We start from the raw sequence: 6355 nt of genomic DNA, 5'->3' as shown, positions 1-6355 counted from the left end.
ATCTGTGACTATGATTCATTAAGTATAATACTTAATGTTGGGGTAGTTCCTTTAGGAAGCGTAGTGTCCCGTGTGGTTAAAATTCTATATCTTTTCATTAATCCTTGTTCTGGTTGCATCCAAATATTAGTAGTGTACTTACCCCACCAGAAAACTCACAAAGACTGCATGTTCCTCTCTTTCATTCCCCAAATCACTCCTATGGCTTGAATCCAGGGTTTATGATGTTAAGATTTTTATGCAATTACACACATATTTTTAAATTAATGAAGTGCCCACAAATGTAAGCAGTATTCCTATATCATTCCTCATTAAAGTAAATGTGTTTTAAGTTATAATGACGTTGCACTATAAAAGGTTTGAGTTTTTTTGACATATATTTTTAGTACAACACTTTGCATAGAGAGGTCACAACACAAACGGAATTGCAAAAAGATAAAATCATGAAGTTGAGCAGATCACTCCCACCCACATAGACACCTACCTTATATCATTGCTGCTATTTAATGGTCTTGTTCTCTGTTCTTGCAAAATTGACTTGGTATTTTCTTTCCAAAGGAACAAGTGTTCATTAGAAATAAGGGTCGAATATTCTTCCTGTGTTCAGTGGCTTCACGTCATATCCTATGTCCCTAATATAAATTTGTCCTTTAGATTTGAAAGATCCCAAGTATGTTTTCATGTGGAAACCAATAACGGTTTTTAACGAGTGGTTCTTTCCCTTTATATAAAGCTGTGGGCCATTTTCTTCATGTATATAATGAACCTCAGTGGACATCTCTTGGCAAGAAGCTCTGTACAATTTCCCTAGTGGGAATACTACTTTATAACCTACTTCTTACCATGCCAACATGAGAGGATAAACTTGGGCATTTTCCTTGCTGTGGAAAATGGACTCAGGACTAAAAGAATCCTAAAAAACCTCATCTATCTCATCAATTCCAAGAAAACTTCTTTATATACTAGTGAAAAATTAAGAATTATTTTTGTTGTCAAGAGAGAATTTTATTTTATTTATATTTTCCTCAGGCTATTATTAATTTAGATTTTTCCTATAATAAAAGTAGGAATATTTCTAGTTCTACACAGAGAAAGAAGCAATGGTTACCTTCCAATTTGATTTTTAAGAAATCAAAGGGTTTTTTTTCTCCAGGTATTTCTTCCAAAACAGCATAGCACAGTATGGACTTTTTACTGACTTGATGGTGAATATATCAAAAATGGTCCCTCATTTGGGTTAAACAATAAATCATTATGGCAAGAAAAAGTTAAGATATGTTATTTAATTTGCTTATTCATTCAATCCATAAAAATTTGTTGAGCGCCCAGTATATGTCACTTTTCTTGATGCTGCAAAATATTATAGTGTGCAATGTGATAAAAATTTGCTTTACTGAAATGTATCGTAATTGAGAAAGACTATATTTGTGCTTATTGTCAGTGTCTCAGTGGATTTGGCTTCAGAATAATCGAAACACTCATCCAAAAATTTATAATGCTGCAAACTCATGTGTGGAAAAATTAAGTTTTGCAAGACTTTTTTATTTTAACTAACACTGATACACAATATTACATTAGTTTCAGATGCACAACATAGTGAATCACCATCTGTGCAAATTAATTTATGTTCTACAATTGTATTCATCATCCATCACTATATAACACTATTCTGATATCATTGACTTTATTCTCTGTGCTGTACCTTTTGTTCTCATAAGTTAGCCATTCCATAACTGGAAGCCTGCACCTCCATCGCCCCTTCAGTCATATTTTCCATCCCCAAACCCTTTCCTCTGGCAACCATCCATCTGGTCTCTGTATTTATGGGTCTGATGTTTTTTCATTCCTATTTTTCAGGTTGCACACATCAGTGAGATCATATGGTATTTGTGTTTTTCAGTCTTGCTTATTTCACTTAAAATAACACTCAGTGTCCATCCATGTTGTCACAGAGGGCAAGATATCATCCTTTTTCAGGCTGATTAACAAATGATTGTACATACGTAACATAGTTTCCTTGTATTTTTGTCTGGACACTTAAGTTTCTTCTATATCTTGGTATATAATGGTGCAATATACTTAAGGGACACATGTCTTTTGGAATTAGTGTTTTCATTGTCTTAGGTAAATACCCAGGAATGAAATTATTATATCATATGTTATTTCTATTTTTAATAGTTTGAGGAAACTTCATACTGTTTTCCACAGTGGCTGCACCAATTTACATTCCCACCAACAGTGCATGAGGGTTCCTTTTCTTCCATATTCTTGCCAACACTTCTTGTCTTTTTTATTTTAGCTCCTGTTACAGGTGTAAAGTGATATCTCATTGTAGTTTTGATTTTCCTGATGACCAGTAATTTTGAGCATCTTTACATGTGTCTGGTGGTCATCTGTACGTCTTACTTTAAGGAAATGTTTATTATCACTGGCTGCCTATCTCGCAGAAACCTAGCCCCACACTGCTGAACTCTGGTGGGACTGCTCTTTCCAGTCACACTTGCTTTAGTCCAAGTGCAGTGAGAACCTTGCCCAGAAGACCAGCACAAACCCCCTCCCCATGTAATGTCTGCTGACCAAGAGTTCTACAGGGCCCAGACCTGGTGGACGTCGTGACATGTTTCCTTTCATAAGAAGACCAGAACACACTATTTAAAACTCATGACATTCAGTCCAAGGAGCAGAAACTGTCCACTGCAGGCAGAGAGCCTCTACAGATGACTGACCTGAAAAATAGAGCATCCAGAACACAGGAGCAGACTGCATGCAGCATATATTGGAGACATGTCCTAAAGCCCAGGCTCTGGACATTATAGAACCTTTTATTCATAAGGCCATTACACTTATGAGCAGGAAGTATAACAGGCTTTCCTATCACAGAGAGAAAGAAATGTAGGGAAAATGCTGCAACTGAACATTTCATCCCAGATGAAAGAACAGGATAAAGCCATAGTCAGAGATCCTAGTGAAAGGATATAATTACTATTTCTGATGGAATTTTAAAGCAATTATAAGGATACTAACTGAGATTGAGAAAGGAGTGAAAGACTTCAGGGAAGTCTTTTACTGCAGAGATATAAGAGCTAAAAAAAACCAAGCAGTCAGAAATGAAAACTTCAATAACAGATTTTAAACTTTTTTTAATGTTTTATTTATTTTGATACAATGAGAGACAGAGCATGAGAGGGGGAGGGGCAGAGAGAGAAGGAGACACAGGACCGGAAGCAGGCTCCAGGCTCTGAGCTAGCTGTCAGCACAGAGCCCTACGTGGGGCTTGAACCCACAAACGTGAGATCTGACCTGAGCCGAAGTCGGAGGTTTAACCGACTGAGCCACCCAGGCGCCCCAATAACAGATTTTAAAAGGTTTGATGCAACCAACACAAGGATGAAAGAAGTAGAATAAATAAGTGACCTAGAAGACAAAATAATGGAAAATGAAGAAGCTGAAGGAAAGTATGATTATACAATGTTACAATAGATAGTAATAACATTTTTATTGCAAGAGTCCCAGAAGAAGAAAAGAGAGAAGAGGAGACAGAGAAATTTATTTGAGGAAATAAGCGCTAAAAACTTCCCTAATCTGGGGAAGGAAACACACATCCAAATCCAGGAAGCACAGAGAGCTCCCCTGAAAAACAACATAAAAAGGCTAACACCATACATCTTACAATTAAATTTGCAAAATATAGCAACAAAGACAAAGTCCTAAAAGCACAATACAAGGGAAGCCTCACAAGGCTACCTGATGATCTATCCACAAAAATTTGGCAAACCAGAAGGAATTGGCATGCTATTACAAACATGCTGAATGGGGAAAATCTTCAGCCAGGAATACTCTGTCTGATGAATTTATCATTCAGAAAAGAAGTAGGGAAAAAGACATTTCCATAATAAACAAGACCTGAAGGAGCTCCTGACCACTAAACAAGCCTGGAAGAAATATTAAAGAGCACACTTTCAATGGGAAGACCAAAAGTGATCAAGACAAGAAAGGAACAGAAAAATCTCCAGAAGCAATGAAAAAACAGGTAATAAAATGGCACTAAATATCTACAAATAATTACTCTGACTATAAATGGACTAAATACTCCAGTCAAAATATATTGTGTCAGAATGGATAATAAAAATGCGACCCTTTAAATGTACCAATAAAAGGCTCATTTTAGACCTGAAGACCCCTGCAGATAGAAAGTCAGGTGATGCAGAAACACTTACCATGCACATGGATTTCAAAGAAAGCAAGAGTAGCATTATCAATATCAGACAAACTAGATTTTAAACCAAAGAATGTACGAGTGAAGAAGGGCACTATATCATTGATAAAAGGGATCATGCAACAGGAGGATCTAACGATTGTAAATATTTATTCCTCCAACATGGAAGGACCTACAAATGTAACACAATAATAAAAATAAAGGATCTTACTGATAATAACACAGTAGGAGTAGGGGACTTGAACACCCCACTTATAATTAGATCATCTAAGCTAAAATGTCAAGAAGGAAGCAATTGCTTTGAATGACACACTGCACCAGATGGAGGTAACAGATAGATTCAGAACATTGCATCCTAGGATACCTGGGTGGTTCATTTGGATGAGCGTACAACTTCGGCTCAGGTCATGATCTTGTGATTTGTGAGTTTGAGCGCCATATCACTCTCACTGCTGTCGGCTTATCAGCACAGAGCCTGTTTCAGGTTATCTGTGGCACTCTCTTTGTCACTCCCTCACATGTCTCTCCCAAAAAGAAGTAAATATTATTTAAAAAAATTTTTTTCATACTAAAGCAGGAGAATATACATACATATTCAGAGTATCTAGATGATTTTCCAGCACAGATTACATATTGGGTCATGGATCAGCCCTCAAGAAGAACAAAAGGATTGAGATCATATCATGCATCTTTTCGGACCAGAACAAAACTTGACGTCAACCACAAGAAATAGGAAAGAGATTGAGGGAGAGAGATCGGGAGAGAGAGATGACAAATACTTGGAGTTTAAACAACATGTGCCCCAACAATGAATGGGCCAACCAGTAAATCAAAGAACAAATGAGAATCCATGGGAAACAAATGAAAATAAAAACATAAGCATCCAAAACCAGTGGGATACATCAAAAGTGGTCTAAGAGGGAAGTATATAGCATTACATATCTACATTAAGAAGCAAGAAAAGTCTCATAATATCAACCTAAACTTGAACCTAATGGAGCCACAAAAGAACAACAAAGCATATACCACCAACAGAAGGGAAACATTGAACATTAGAGAGGAAATAAATGATATAGAAACTAAAAAAAAAAATAGATCAATATAACCAAGATCTGGTTCTTTGAAAAATTTAATAAAATTAAAGAAACTCTAGCCAGACTGATCAAAAAGTAAAGAGAGGGGCACCTGGGTGACTCAGTTGGCTGGGCGTCCGACTTCGGCTCAGGTCATGATCTTGTGGTCCATGGGTTTGAGCCCCGCATTGAGCTCTGTGCTGGTGGCTCAGAGCTTGGAGCCTGCTTCGGATTCTGTGTGTCCCTCTCTCTCTGCCCCTTCCCTGCTCATGCTCTGTCTCTCTCTGCCTCTCAAAAATAAATAAATTAAAAAAATTTTTTAAAAAGTAAAGAGAAAGGAGCCAAATAAATAAAATCATAAACAGAAAAAGGGAAGAGCAATAAACACCACAGAAACACAATTTTAAGAGAAGATATGAATAATTATACACCAATAATTGGGACAACCTGGAATAAATGGGCAAATTTCAAAAAAACCCCACACTATCAAAGTTGAAACAGGAAAAAATAGGAACTTGAAGAGACCCATAACGAGCAAAGGAGCTGAACAATCAAAAATATCACAGTAAACTAAAATTCAGGGTCTGATGCCTCACAGGCGATTATATAAAACATTTTTAAAAATAATAGTTTATTGTCAACTTGGTTTCCATAGAACACCCAGTTCTTCTCCCCACAATTGCCCTCCTCCATGATCATCACTCCCTTCTCTCCTCCCCTTCCACCTTCAGTCCTCGGATTGTTTTCAGTATTCAATAGTCTCTCACGATTTGTGTCCCTCTCTCTCCCCAACTCTCTTTCCCCTTCCCCTCACTATGGTCCTCTGTTAGGTTTCTCCTATTAGACCTATGAGTGCAAATGTATGGTATCTATCCCTCTCTTCCTGGCTTATTTCACTTAGCATGACAACCTTGAAGTCCATCCTACAAATGGCCATATTTCATTCTTTCTCATTGTCATGTAATACTCCATTGTGTATATATACCACATCTTCTTGATGCATTCATCAGGCGGTGGACATTTAGGCTCTTTCCATGATTTGGCTATTGTTCACATTGCTGCTATG

The sequence above is a fragment of the Suricata suricatta genome, chromosome 7 (assembly GCF_006229205.1).
Source record: "Suricata suricatta isolate VVHF042 chromosome 7, meerkat_22Aug2017_6uvM2_HiC, whole genome shotgun sequence".
NCBI lineage: Eukaryota > Metazoa > Chordata > Mammalia > Carnivora > Herpestidae > Suricata > Suricata suricatta.
The sequence above is the reverse complement of the archived record's forward strand: the minus strand, read 5'-3'. Positions refer to the sequence as shown.